General features: G+C 46.0%; 1 long non-coding RNA gene across 2 annotated transcripts in view; it reads right to left on the bottom strand.

The window, feature by feature from the left end:
- Positions 1-12,274, bottom strand: part of LOC142574216 (uncharacterized) — a 92,130-nt gene extending 79,856 nt beyond the window's left edge. Inside the window, exon 1 of one of the 2 annotated variants that reach the window (XR_012826458.1) lies at positions 12,114-12,274. This is a non-coding gene — a long non-coding RNA (uncharacterized LOC142574216). The remainder of the gene's footprint in view (positions 1-12,113) is intronic. The other variant, XR_012826457.1, reaches the window with a different exon arrangement.
- Between the last annotated feature and the right edge of the window lie 2,478 nt (positions 12,275-14,752).

Raw genomic sequence — 14,752 nt, 5'->3', positions numbered from 1 at the left:
GCTTCATTTTATACATGGCAGGCAACGTAGATCGCGCATGCGCTTACAAGGAAATGAAGTGCGAAGTCATGTAACATGGTTACGTGTCATGTGACGCTGCGTCCAAGTAACGTAATTCTTTTTCTGTGAGAGCCAGATACGGGAAGCTAACACACGCATCACCCAATTTCGCGATCATCTGCGCTTCATATATCTCACGGATGAGCTGCGTTCTGCCACGGGAAACAATCGTGCATTGATCCTCAAGGGGCTTGCACCCATGATCGCGACAAGGGATCGCCAAGAAACCACCTGAGCCGTTTTTTATATTGTTGCTGTGTTCGCGGAGCCGATCATTGAGGCAACGCCCAGTTTGTCCGATATATTTCTTCCCACATGAAAGCGGGAGGTTGTACACCACCCGGTGTACACACTCGACAAACTTTTTTCGGTGATGCTTCTGCACTTATCGGAAGGGACGGCATTTGGATCAGTCAGCCTGCAAAGCTTGCCGAGCTTGTCGGGAGCAGAAAAAACAACTCTTACGTTCGCCCTTCGGGCAATCTTTTTCAAGTTGTGGAATATCCCGTGCATGTATGGTATGACACTTACTTTAGGGCGTATGCCATGAGGGGCATCGGCAACTGACTTCTGCGTGCTGGATCGCGTTTCTCTTAAGATGCGTTCCGCGACAGACACTAGCACCACCCTAGGATATCCAGCCAGGGACAACCGTAAAGTTTGCGCTGCTAAGCTTGCGTCCACGACATGACAGCAAGACTTGCTAAGGGCATTCTTGAAGCACAAACTGATAATGGCCCGCTTAAGAAGCTTATAATGTGCGGACGTATACGGCAGAAGTAGTTTGTTGGCTCGCGGCTTAGCAGCGCAAACTTTACGGTTGTCCCTGGCTGGATATCCTAGGGTGGTGCTAGTGTCTGTCGCGGAACGCATCTTAAGAGAAACGCGATCCAGCACGCCGCAGAAGTCAGTTCCCAATGCCCCTCATGGCATATGCCCTAAAGTAAGTGTCATACCATACATGCACGGGATATCCCACAACTTGAAAAAGTTGCCCAAAGGGCGAACGTAAGAGTTGTTTTTTCTGCTCCCGACAAGCTCGGCAAGCTTTGCAGGCTGACTGATCCAAATGCCGTCCCTTCCGCTAAGTGCAGAAAGCATCACCGAAAAAAGTTTGTCGAGTGTGTACACCGGGTGGTGTACAACCTCCCGCTTTCATGTGGGAAGAAATATATCGGACAAACTGGGCGTTGCCTCAATGATCGGCTCCGCGAACACAGCAACAATGTAAAAAACGGCTCAGGTGGTTTCTTGGCGATCCACTGTCGCGATCATGGGTGCAAGCCTCTTGAGGATCAATGCACGATTGTTTCCCGTGGCAGAACGCAGCTCATCTGTGAGATATCTGAAGCGCAGATGATCGCGAAATTGGGTGATGCGTGTATTAGCTTCCCGTCTCTGGCTCTCACAGAAAAAGAATTACGTTACTTGGACGCGGCGTCACATGACACGTAACCATGTTACATGACTTCGCACTTCATTTCCTTGTAAGCGCATGCGCGATCTACGTTGCCTGCCATGTATAAAATGACGCAGTGGCACAATAAACTTAGTTGAAAGTTTGCACTTGGTGTGTCGTCTTCTTTCACGTCCGTGTCGTTTTTATGTCGCGCAATATGATTTAAGCAATTTATAAGGTCACTCGACAAACTAATAGTTTTTAATATATAGTGTAGGTTATGCACGTAAAATTCGAGTGTGATTTGCATTTGGGATCTGATGTTTGCTACCGGGGTATATGTTGGATAGAATATAAGAAATAGCTTAAATGGCTGCATTAGGAGTTAGGTGCATTGTTACCGCGGCATGCATAGATATGGAGAGAACAGCGTTCTTAAAGGTTCTCATAAGTTCTCACCATTGTGGTATATGAAATCTTAAGAACCTATTTAAGTTGAGGCTGTGTGAAGAGGCATATGTTTGACGTAAGGCACGCGTGGGAAGCACAGATAGTATTTTGTTATTTGAAAAGGTTGGTGGTGCAGATTATGCAGTCGGCAGAGGTTGAGCAGAGCCGTGTAAAGGCTACTCGAAAACTGCACTCTGTGTGGTGAATGCGGTGTTTACTAATTCAGTGAGTTTATTAAGTAGTTTGAATGTTGATGTAAAGGAGTGGACTGCCACGTGCTCCATAGACAAGTGGTCTAGCAGTATTGGGGTATAGGAGTGTTCGACAATTACGTTTTTGTGTAGAGTAGTAAACTCTATTATGTGTACACTGCAGTGAATAAATGAAGCGAAGTGAGACGTACGGAAGGCACCCAGTGGTGTAAATGACAAATATGGTGGAAGACATGAAGTGGTAATGATGGACCGACCTATGAAGACAGCGGAAATATCCAATACAAGGAAAAAGAAGCAGTTTTCGGCAGGGAAAAACTCTGGAAGGTGGGCATAGTCATGAGCCAATAAAGAAAGAAAGAAGAAGAAAGACCAGAACATAAGAAGAGGACAAGAAAGCACGCGGAGTCCGTGGAAAAAAATAGAGAAAAAGAAGTTAAAAAATAAGAGCGGCAGAATAAAAATAATGAAATATATGACAGATGTGCAAAAGTGCACGCGGAGCTACGCGGCCAACGGAAAAAAAGAGACACGTAGCGGAGGAGAAAGGCGTAGCTACGCTCTGGAACGACGAGGCGAGGAGGAGCTGGAAACCGCACAGGGCGGGAGGAGCGGGAAGACGGCGGGAACCCAGGGGAAGCTGCTCTTAAGCTGCCGCGGTCGCGACTCGCTAGCTGAGAGGGCGCTCCCCCGGAGACCACACAGCTACAGGCTGACGGAGTCGTTTCGCGGACTTTCGGCGGCTACGAACCGCAGGCTGAGGAGTCAACCGAGCGATCCAACCGCGCCGATGACCATGCTGCCCTGACTCACTGACCCGGTCAACTGTGGGCCGAACTTCGGACGCAGCCACATGAAGTCCGCGACGCATCGGCGGGGCCAAGGACGTGTCGTCGGAAGCAGCGACACCAAAGCGACGCGGCTACGTCGATGGACTTTATGTAAATATTTTGAGATTCATAGCACCTCGTGCGCAGAGACTTTGGACAACATTGTCAATTAACTCTCTTTGTGGGTAGTTTGTCGTGTGCTAGGTTTTTGTCAATTGGGTTTGTAACGCGTGCTTTCTTGATATATGCATTTTTATTGGGCTCACGCCCCATAAAGGCTTTTCCAAATTCAAACACTTCTTGCGTCACCTTTGCCACCATGAGTTTTTGACACCAACCACTGACATCATATTGTTTTTATCCAATTAGAGAATATTTCATGAAGTTATTCCTTTGCAGGCCAAGAGTGTTTGGTTGAATAACTATTAATTATTTAATTACTCACTCAGTCACAGGTAATTTTTCAACCAGGTGAATCGGTTAACAGAAAAATTAGCTTAGTGCGCCATACGAAATTTCTGTTTGACAGGTGAAGATATCTCGGAATAACTCGTATATTTAAAGAGTCACATACTCAAGGGGAAATGATCACTCTTTATAAATAGAATAACGAAAAATATACTAATTAGGCTACATATTTGCGATAATACAAAAGCGACAGAAAAAAATGGGGCGGTTTCTTGTTACTTCTAATTTTATTTTAGCAATGTTTAAGTTTTCAGAGTTGTAAGTATAGACAAATTTGGTAATTTGCTGTACAGGCCTGTTTTATTTAAAAATTGCTTATATATGTCATGCGACCACATTGTACTTAAGCCTCATTTTATTATAATGGGCCTACTTTGCAGTTAATTAACCGAGCCTCATTGCTGGCATCTCTGAAAACGTAACCATCGTCACGGATAAAATAGCGCACTACACAGGAGAAAGAAAAATAGGAAACAGCACATATAAAACAGCGGTATTTAGTCTTGTCAATGCGACACCAACTTTACCGCACTTCTCCACCACTGAAACGTTAAATTTATGCAAAAGGTGCTCACGGAATGGCATAAATGGCATAGTTGTGGTCCACTTTAGCGTCCTGTAATGTAAATCTCTCGGGTGTAGGTAGAGCGAGTGCGAACAAGAAAGAAAGAGCTGCTTGCTAACGGGGAATGTCAGCAACGTTGCTTACGTAACTAAGTTAGGCGAGTAAGTCAGCGCTAGGCAACATCAAATTAATAAAGCGGCGCAGTGCATGCATAGTCGGGCAATGTCTCGCTTTTTTCTGGGAAGCATAGCTAGGAGGTCCATGGGCTAAACCAATCCATTCACAGTCACATCGCAAACAAGTCCACTCTCTAGGAGCGTGCGGCCGTTGTGGACATCGGAGCCACAAAAATAACATTCTCGCAAGCGTGCCTACGGAAAAATTCGTCCTGCCGTTGGCGCATAAGAAGGAACGGCGCCGGACATTCCAAGATCCACCACTTGGTGGCTGTCTGTGGCACCGACACAGGCGGTGTGCAGAGCATATAGTTGTCGGACCAGAACAGCCTCGGCTAAAGGGATACGGGAAGAAGGGACGGAAAACGCTCATATCCAACCATTCTTTCAAATTGTGTACGGCAATCATGCATATACGGGAGCAGCGTACTGCCATATTCAACGGGAAACCAAATCAATATATTGCGTCCGCGTCTGCACGCCTCGCCATCTTTCGGGATGAATCCCCACCGACTGGCTAAACTTTCTGCAGAGGAACACTACACAGGATCGCGCGATACGCGGGAGTGTTTACGCGAAGCATTAAAAGTTTAGATATCGACACTGACAGAGACTTTGCAAACAAAACGTCATTGACCGCTACATATATCGACGGGATGTTAACATGTCTCGCTCCCGGCATGGAAGAGAAAGATCAAGGCAGGTAAGCGCAAATTTAGCAGAGCATATTCGCAGTGCCGGAGTTCTGCGACCTTCAGGAGAAGTGTATACAAGTGTTCGAATGGCGTTATCGAGCTTATAATTCCGATCAATTCCTTGCAGAGTACCATGTAAGACAATATAGGCTGCCTATAATGACTCCATATTTTTATACAGATATTTGTTTCTCTCTCTCTCTCTATCTCTCATTCCGACCCAAAATGTACAGTAAAGACTACCCGCCATAGTATATATATATATATATATATATATATATATATATATATATATATATATATATGTCTTCATCATCATCATCAGCCTGGTTACGCCCACTGCAGGGCAAAGGCCTCTCCCATACTTCTCCAACTACCCCGGTCATGTACTAATTGTGGCCATGTTGTCCCTGAAAACTTCTTAATCTCATCCGCCCACATAACTTTCTACCGCCCTCTGCTACGCTTCCCTTCCCTTGGAATCTATTCCGTAACTCTTAATGACCATCAGTTATCTTCCCTCCTCATTACGTGTCCTGCCCATGCCCATTTCTTTTTCTTGATTTCGACTAAGATATCATTACCTCGCGTTTGTTCCCTCACCCAATAAGCTCTTTTCTTATTCCTTAACCTTACACCTAACATTCTTCTTTCCATAGCTCGTTGCGTTGCCCCCATTTAAGTAGAATATTGTTCGTAAGCCTCCAGGTTTCTGCCCCGTACGTGAGTACTGGTAAGACACAGCTGTTATAAACTTTTGTCTTAAGGGATAATGGCAACCTGCTGTTCATGATCTGAGAACGCCTGCCAAACGCGCCCCAGCCCATTCTAATTCTTCTGATTATTTCAGTCTCATGATCCGGATCCGCAGTCACTACCTGTCCTAAGTAGACGTATTCCCTTTCCACTTCTAGTGCCTCACTACCTATCGTAAACTCCTGTTCTCTTCCAAGACTGTTAAACATTACTTTAAGTTTCTGCAAGTTAACTTTTAGACCCACCCTTCGGCTTTGCCTCTCCAGGTCAGTGAGCATGCATTGCAGTTGGTCCCCTGAGTTACTAAGCAAGGCAATATCATCAGCGAATCGCAAGTTACTAAGGTATTCTCCATTACCTCTTATCCCCAATTCTTCCCAATCCAGGTCTCTGAATACCCCCTGTAAACACGCTGTGAATAGCATTGGAGAGATCGTATCTCCCTGCCTGACGCCTGTCTTTATTGGGATTTTGTTGCTTTCTTTATGGAGGACTACGGTGGCTGTGGAGCCGCTATAGATATCTTTCAGTATTTTTACATACGGCTCGTCTACACCCTGATTCCGCAATGTCTGTATGACTGCTGAGGTTTCGATTGAATCAAACGCTTTCTCGTAATCAATGAAAGCTATATATGGAGGTCGGTTATATTCCGCACATTTTTCTATCACCTGATTGATAGTGTGAATATGGTCTATTGTTGAGTAGCCTTTATGGAATCCTGCCTGGTCCTTTGGTTGACGAAAGTCGAAGGTGTTCCTGATTCTATTTGCAATTACCTTAGTAAATACTTTGTAGGCAATGGGCAGTAAGCTGATCGGTCTATAATTTTTCAAGTCTTTGGCGTCCCGTTTCTTATAGATTACAATTATGTTAGCGTTTTTCCAAGATTCCGGTACGCTCGAAGTCATGAGGCATTGCGTATACAGGGTGGCCAGTTTCTCTAGAACAATCTGCCCACCATCCTTCAACAAATCTGCTGTTACCTGATCCTCCCCAGCTGCCTTCCCCCTTTGCATAGCTCCCAAGGCTTTCTTTACTTCTTCCGGCGTTACCTGTGGGATTTCGGATTCCTCTAGTGTCGCTACCCGGTTATCGGGTATACGCCAAGTCTCCAAAGGTCAGCGGCGGTAGAGGGATATGCACATTGGTTCTCAAGGGACTCACCTTCATTGAGCACGAGTTGCACAATAGTAAAATTGAATACACTCTCATCGAGGTCATCACGGGCAAGAAACAAAAGCACAGCACCTTGCTGCTTAACGTCTACAGTAGCCCTTCACACTGGAAGCAAAAATTCAAGACGCTCCTTCACAGAGCCAGCACCGTAGCGGGGACTCGCAGGCTCATCGCCTGCGGGGACTTCAACGCGGCACACCCGGCATGGGGATATAACAAGCAATTGGCCAAGGGGGGAGACCTATTCCAAGACACATTAGACCTGGCCTCCACCCTCATCACAGACCCGACTGATCCTACAAGGATTGGGAACTCTGTGTCCAGGGATACGACGCCGGACCTCACTTTCGTGAAGAACGACGAGAAGGGGAATATCTCCTGGCTCAACACGGGGTTAGAGCTCGGCAGCGACCACTACATCGTAGAGGTCATCATACCGGAAGAGGTCAAGGCCTCGGAGGACGCCAGAAAACATAATTTTACGGATTGGGATGCCTTCCGTAGCCTGTTACCAACGGAGATGGAGGAAATCGAGAACATAGAAGAATGGTCCGCCCACATCGCGGGGAAGGTCAAGGAGGCAACCAAAATCATAGAAACGGATGAGCAGGTCGACAAGGTTGACAGCCGCCTCGCGCACTTATTCGAAGCAAAGCAATCTATCCTAAACAGGTGGAAGAAGCAGCGACTAAATCGGCGCCTAAGGAAGAAGGTAGCGGAGCTGAATCGCGCCATCGAAGTTCATTGTCGGCTGCTCTGCACGCAACAATGGAACGAAATCTGTAATGCTGTGGACGGGCAGATGCATTGCGGCAAAACCTGGAACTTGATGCGGAATCTGCTCGACGAGGCTAAAACAAAATCCCACCAACGCGACCGCCTCGCAAAGATCATTCACAGAGCAGTCAAGGAAAACGGGGAAACCGAAGTAATCAGACGCATAAACAGCAAATACCTTCCGGTTACACCCACGGAAAGGCACCCTGACTACGGCGGTCAAGCCAACGAGAAGCTCGACCGCGATATCAGCGTCGAGGAGGTGCGAGCGGCCCTGCACGAACTAAACAGCAAGTCGGCGGCCGGCCCGGATCACATCTCGAACAGAGCGCTCAAGAACCTCAGCGATGTGGCCATCGAAAACCTCACCGGTTACTACAAGTGCTGGAGTGCGGGGCCACTGCCCCAGCAGTGGAAGACTGCCAAGACCATACACATCCTCAAACCAGGCAAGCCGCCGAACACTGACAGCCTACGACCCATCTCGCTCACGTCCTGCGTGGGCAAGGTGTTGGAGCACGTCCTCATGTGTAGGTGGCAGGATTACCTGGAGGAGTCAGGACTATACCCCACCGCGATCATCGGGTTTCGGCGTTCCCTCGGCATCCAAGACGCGATGATTCTCTTGAAGAAAGATATCATTGACGATGACACCCTAACGAAAGACAACAAGGCCATTCTGGGGGCTGGACCTGCAGAGTGCCTTCGACAAGGTGAAGCACTCTGCGATCCTAGCCCAGGCGTCCAGACTCAACATGGGCGCTAGAACGTACAATTACATCAAGGACTTTCTGACGGGGCGGACTACCGAGCTCTGCGCCGGCGATCTACGGCTCCAAGAGAAGAGGCTCGGCAATGTTGGGACCCCCCAAGGCTCAGTCATCTCGCCGTTCTTATTCAACCTCGTCATGATCGGGGTGGCCAAGCGACTCTCTCGCGTCGAGGGCGTCCGGCACACCATCTACGCCGATGACATCACGCTGTGGGTTCCGGGAGGCAGCGATGGTCACATTGAGAGCACGCTGCAAGAAGCCGTCGACGCGATTGAGGACCAGCTGAACGGTTCCGGTTTGATCTGCTCACCGAGCAAGTCAGAACTGCTGGTGTTACCACCAAAGTACGTCAGACGTAAGAAGAGCGAAGCGAGGGATTACGAGGCCATCAAGATCGTGACGAGAAGCGGCCACGTGAACCCGGAGGTTGACAAAATCCGGGTGCTCGGCATGATTATAGACAAGCGACGGGGCAACGGCGAGACTATTTCCCGCCTTACAGCCAAGATTACCAACGCCATAGGTCTCATCAGACGGGTTGCTAACCGCAAGGCCGGGATGAAGGAGGAAAGCTTGATTCGGCTTGTGCACTCCTTCGTAATCAGCCACGTCACGTACGTTGCAGCCTTCCACAACTGGATGCAATGTGAAAGGAACAAAATCAACGCCCTGATACGCCGAGCTTACAAGGCGGCGCTCGGACTATTCGAGTGTACGAACACCAACAAGCTCCTGAGCCTGGGGGTACACAATACCCTCGACGAAATTGCGGAAGCGCAACGGACCGCCCAGCTGGAGCGGCTCTCTATGACCAAAGCCGGCAGGCGCATACTTCAATACTTGGGCTTCACGCCCGGAGCGAAAGCTGCGAGTAGCGACGTTTCTGTCCCGGACGGAACCCAGCACCGGATTCGGGTGGACCTCATCCCGAGAAACATGAACCCAGAGTATAACAAGTAGAGAAGAGCGGCGAGGGCCAAGGCCCTCATCGACTTTCATGCCAAGGACGAGCCTGACACCCTGACATACATCCTATGGGATTGTACCAAGTTCACCAATGAGGCTTCGACAAGTACAACGATTCCGCCGCGACTCGCGGCTGCGGCGGAATGCTACGACCACGAAAGTCAAACCTGGGCCGTCCAGCAGGTCTCGGCGGCTCTTGAAAGACAAAGGCCGAGCGAAACCGACGGAACATTGCCCCTCAGGGCGACCGACCGCGGGAGTAACACGCGCTGGAGTTGAGTAGAGACCACCCGCTGAGAAGACGTCAGGACCCGCGTCACGGCGCCATTTAGTCATGGTGTCGTTCTGCAGGCGACTACATGAAGTTGTCTCTCTCTCTCTCTCTAGACTATTCTCTCTTCCATAATCGCCGCGGGTGCCACTGGTACTGTATAAATCTCTATAGAACTCCTCAGCCACTTGAACATTCATGCTTCCTCCATTCCTGAGAGCATGTTCAATTCTATCCATATTATACTTCCTTATGTCAGGTGTCTTACGCTTGTTGATTAACTTCGAAAGTTCGGCTAGTTCTATTCTAGCTGTAGGATATATATATATATATATATATATATATATATATATATATATATATATATATATCAGTTGGAGCAGCCGCATCTTTCAATAGGTTCCTTCGGTCCAGAAAGCTTCCTTGAAATTTGCATATGAATACAGATGGTGCCATATAGGTGTTGGCATACGCATGAGGTCATCAGTTTGCCGCGCTGAGGGGATAGGGGCTGCGCAATATTGCAAATTTTCCTTGCGAAAGGCGCGCATCGCACATTTCTTTCAGCATGTTAGGAGACTGAACATGCAAGAGGAGCTTAATGGATAATATTTTGGTATGCGGTGCATTTGTGCTTAAATTACGCACCACACATGACCCGCAAATTTACATCGCTCGCTAAAGAAGTTTCAGTCATCGCTGTCGCGCGACAGCAGTTCGCTGCGTCCTCCCTCCCAACTGTTCTTTTACAATAATTGCAGCGGAAGGTAAACTGTGCATGCTGCTATGCAGTATATGCGTGGCGTACGAATGGAAATTCTTATTTAATTCAAACAATACATTTTCCTAATTTATTTAATGATTGTGCTTAACGTCCTAAAATAGAGCTATGACTTCGTACACTCGACATGTCGCAAAGATACCCTTTCACCATTTTGCAACAAGACAGAGTTGTTAAGCAGACATGGAAGTGGCGCTTGTTGTGGTGTTATGTTTTCCTATCACCTTGTGCAATATCAACAAGATTGCCACCAAAAATGAAGTTTGTGCTAACGGTCCCCATCAAGGGAATTTTTACCTAAGCGAAGAAAAGATGCAAAGATCTATGAAGGGGAACGTGCGGCGTCAAATGCATGTGCAAATATGTAGAGTATACAGAAGAAAACGTGGTCTGCAACATTCCCTTCTCCTGTGAGCAGACATACATCGGACAGACTGGATGATGTTGGAACAAAGGCTACGCCTCAGATATGCAGAAACCTCGCTGCGCACTGGTGTATGTGTGCTGACCAGCCAGAACTGCATAAAACTGTCTTTGCAACGCGCAACGAACAATTTCACCGAGAAATTATGGAAGCATGTCGCATTACATCCCGATAAACATACTTGTGTTAGTGCATCGACCATAGCGCAACTTGACAAAGCAACAAAGCAATCGAACTTTCTGTAAGAAGGAAACCCCGCTGAGCTCAAGCTATTGGATGTTCGCAGGCTGACATAAACTTGAACATTGCTTAATTCCGCACGTTCAATAAATTGGACGCTGATACTCCACGCGATCATGTTGAATGAACTCACTCGGTTGACATCGTAATGAGGAGATGCTAAGTTATCTATTTTACTGACTTGTTACACTAAGCAGTGTATTCGTTGTCTTTAGAAAGCTGGCCTCATGTCTGTGATAAGAGCACGAGCGAAATGGGCACCGCTTCATGACAACGAAACGAAAGGGACTGACAATTGCCACTTTACAATGATGGACGATGCGGTTAATGCTGCATGATGCCGGCTCCAGGGGTGTCGCACGAATGATGAGCACTTCGTTACCAGATGCAGTGAAACGGGGTACGCTTTCGAACTCGCCAACGATGAATGAAAATATACACGGGTAGAAGACGGGGAACATTTTCAATAGAACAGAAACTGGTACTTTCGTATTTTTGTATCAATTTGTTATCATATCTCCGCACACCATAATAAATTCAAATTTTTATGGCACCACCCTATTTTACTCTAGTTCAAACTTTCACAGAAAGACCGACTTGAGCCTTATTGTGCAATATAATGCACATCTGCTAGGCCCGATCCACCAATTCTACTAAAACACTGTTTACACGTTTAACATATGTAATCAGAAAAGGTATTTCTGGAAGTCCCACAATACATACTGATTCCAAATCCACTCTTGGACTTGGGAGAATATATTACCAGCTATAGACGATGTAAACTATTGCGTGTTCACTTGTTGACAAATGTCATGTTCCGACCTTTTAAGAGCCATTAATACCCCTCTTGCAAATCACGCAATTTACCGTAATATTTCAATCGCTACCACAGGATTACGATAGAGGTGGAAGGTTTCGCAGGATGCTTTACGATTTCGTTGAAAATTGTTCCCGTGTGCCGAGCCCACATTATAGAACATTCGAAACAATTCAACTAAGAGCGTCTCTGATAAATAATATCCAGCAAGGGCTGTAATATACCTGGAATGAACATTCAGTTCTTAGTTGTTAAAACACACTCGTATACTTACTTGATTTGGGGCACAGCTAACACTTCTTGGAACCAGCTATCACCGCTGTTGTAGAGCTTTTGGCCTATCCCCTACGTCAAATATGAAAACCAAGAGGAGTGACGTCTCTCAATGCAGTCGCTGTTAGGACAAACCATGTGTCATCGACACTTGTTACTTGCAAATTGCTGGAAAAACAATTATAATATGTCGGTGACGCGAGTTCATTGCTTGTTCGGATGTAGTTCTCGTACATCCGTCATCTTATTTTTCTGCAGACTCGCAAGATGGCTAATAAAGTAAGCTCATTAAACTAATTCAATTCAGTCATAAAATTTTAGCGTGAATTAGCAAACTTTCTTAGATGCGAAACGCATTGTCCAGGAAACATGCATCACGCAGTCAGCAATTAAATATAAGGACATTTTTGCCATGATTGTTACATATAAAAGTTGGCATTTGCTTTTCTACATCTAATAAGCATCCTGCAGCATTCCCTTCTGCCATCTTCGAGCTTCTTAAGTCTTTTAATCTCTAACTCTGCATTTGGAATGAACCTGCCTTTAATAGTTAAATCCAAATCTCAAGAAACAATGCGTATCTACTTTTTTCTTATTCAGCAGGGAGTACATTAATGTTATTTAATCCCTCGCTGCTTTTCATAAATTGGCAGCAGCGAAAGCGGCATCTGTCAACGCAATCTTCCCTATGATGTATTCCACTCCAGTCTAAATGGTGGTGTTAACATGAAAATTTATATATGTCGAAGGCCGAAGTTTTTCGCCACGCATAGCGGGTGCATTTCACTCTGACACTAGCCGATGCCCGTCTAACATTAATTATTGCTTCAACTGTTGCGACATTAACAAGCGATAGATTCCAGTAGATAACGAAGAACGCAGGAAACAGTGCCCTTACGCGGTCACTGAACCTTTCTTCCAAAGGTAACATAGACTTCACTCATCTCTGTCTGGTTGTATTTTATGTCCCAAGCTTAGTCACAGTTTCTAGCCAGGTCGAAGATAATGAAGAGCTCGAACCGCGGCAAATAACAACTACCTCCTCATTTGGTTTTTGTTAAACTTTGCAGGCTGTATGAAAAATGTCACACATCATGATTACTTCACTTCAAAACAAAAAAAACTTCAAAACTAGTCCAGCCCATATCACCCTGCTCAGCTTCATTTGTAGTCTTCCTGTGAGCGCCCAATGCGAGGCGACCCACTGACCTTTGGTTCCCGTCCAGTCCTGGTTGTAACCCTGATTTAAAGCAAACAACCGCATTTCCAAAAGTAAGTCCTGGAACCATTACACCTTTCCACATACCTCGGAGGACCACATACCTATTGTATCCCCATAGCGCTCTGTGCTTCATTATGGATGCGTTTCTCTTCCCCTTTTACTGTTATGGCTTTTTCCTGTGTTCCCATATATCTATTGCCTTCGTTTATGCATATACCAACGTATTTATATTCTGTTACCCGAGGTATTCCTTGGCCCTGTATCTCCACTGTACAATGTTTTCATTGAATATCCATAACACCTGATTTTCCAACACTAAATTTGAAACCTACATTATTGTCTTCCTGTCCACAGGTATTAGCCAGATGTTGCAAATCACTTTGCTTGTTAGCTAGCAACACAATGTCATCCGCATAAAACAAACCTGGGAGTTGCTGCTCTACTACTGCACCCGCCTGTTTGTATGAGAGATTAAACCCAATATTACTTCTAGCGCCCTCTCCAGCCGCACCATGTACATCATAAACAGCAGCGGGGATAAAGGGCACCCCTGCCTCAGTCCCTTGTTGATATGAACTTTCTCTTCGCTCCTCATCCCTTCCCATTCACCGCAAACGGTATTTTCATGGTAAATCTCTCCCAAAAGCTGTAGACAATTGTTATCTAAGCCTTCCCCTTCCAGAATATCCCACAAAATGTTGCGGTCTACGTTGTCGTACGCTCCTGTAATGTCTAAAAAGGCCACATACAACGGTTTGCTTTCTGGTTTTTATATTTCAATACAATGAGTAAAAACAAACAAGTTATCATCCAAACGCCTACCTATTCTTAAGCCATTCTGAAGCTCTCACAAAATTCCATTATTCTCTGCCCATGCTTGAAGCTTTAATTTGATTGCCTGCATTGCTAGCCTGTATATTGCCGATGTAATGGTCAACGGTCTATACGAGTGAATTCTGTCTTTCTACCCCTTACCATTATAAATTAAATTCATTCTACTTTGTCGCCAACAGTCGTGTATTCGTCTATCTTTTAAAGTTTTTTTCCACTGCTTTCACGAGGGCTTCCTTACTTTTTGGTCCTAGTTCATTTATGAGCCCAACAGGAACCTCTTCTAGCCTTGTGGCTGTGTGCTTAGGAATTTTCTCTTCCGCTTTCTTCCAGTTTCAATTTGTCAGCACCAACTCCTTTTCCACTTGGGTCTCTTTCATGCTCTTTTTTTTCTTCAAATACAACCTCGTCATTGCCTTGGAAAGATTCGGCTGTAACTTTTCGGATCTAATTTATTGCCACTTCTGCTTCCAGTCAGTTTTCCACTTCGTCTAGGATATGTTGTAGTGTTGTTGACTTCCTGCCTAATAGTTTTATGTGGTTCCAAAATATTCTAGGTGTGGCCTTCTTTTTCTCACGTATTTCTG

Source organism: Dermacentor variabilis, chromosome 3 (genome assembly GCF_050947875.1).
Source record: "Dermacentor variabilis isolate Ectoservices chromosome 3, ASM5094787v1, whole genome shotgun sequence".
In the NCBI taxonomy this organism is placed as follows: domain Eukaryota; kingdom Metazoa; phylum Arthropoda; class Arachnida; order Ixodida; family Ixodidae; genus Dermacentor; species Dermacentor variabilis.
Note: the sequence above shows the minus strand (reverse complement) of the source record. Positions and strands in the feature narration are given on the sequence as shown.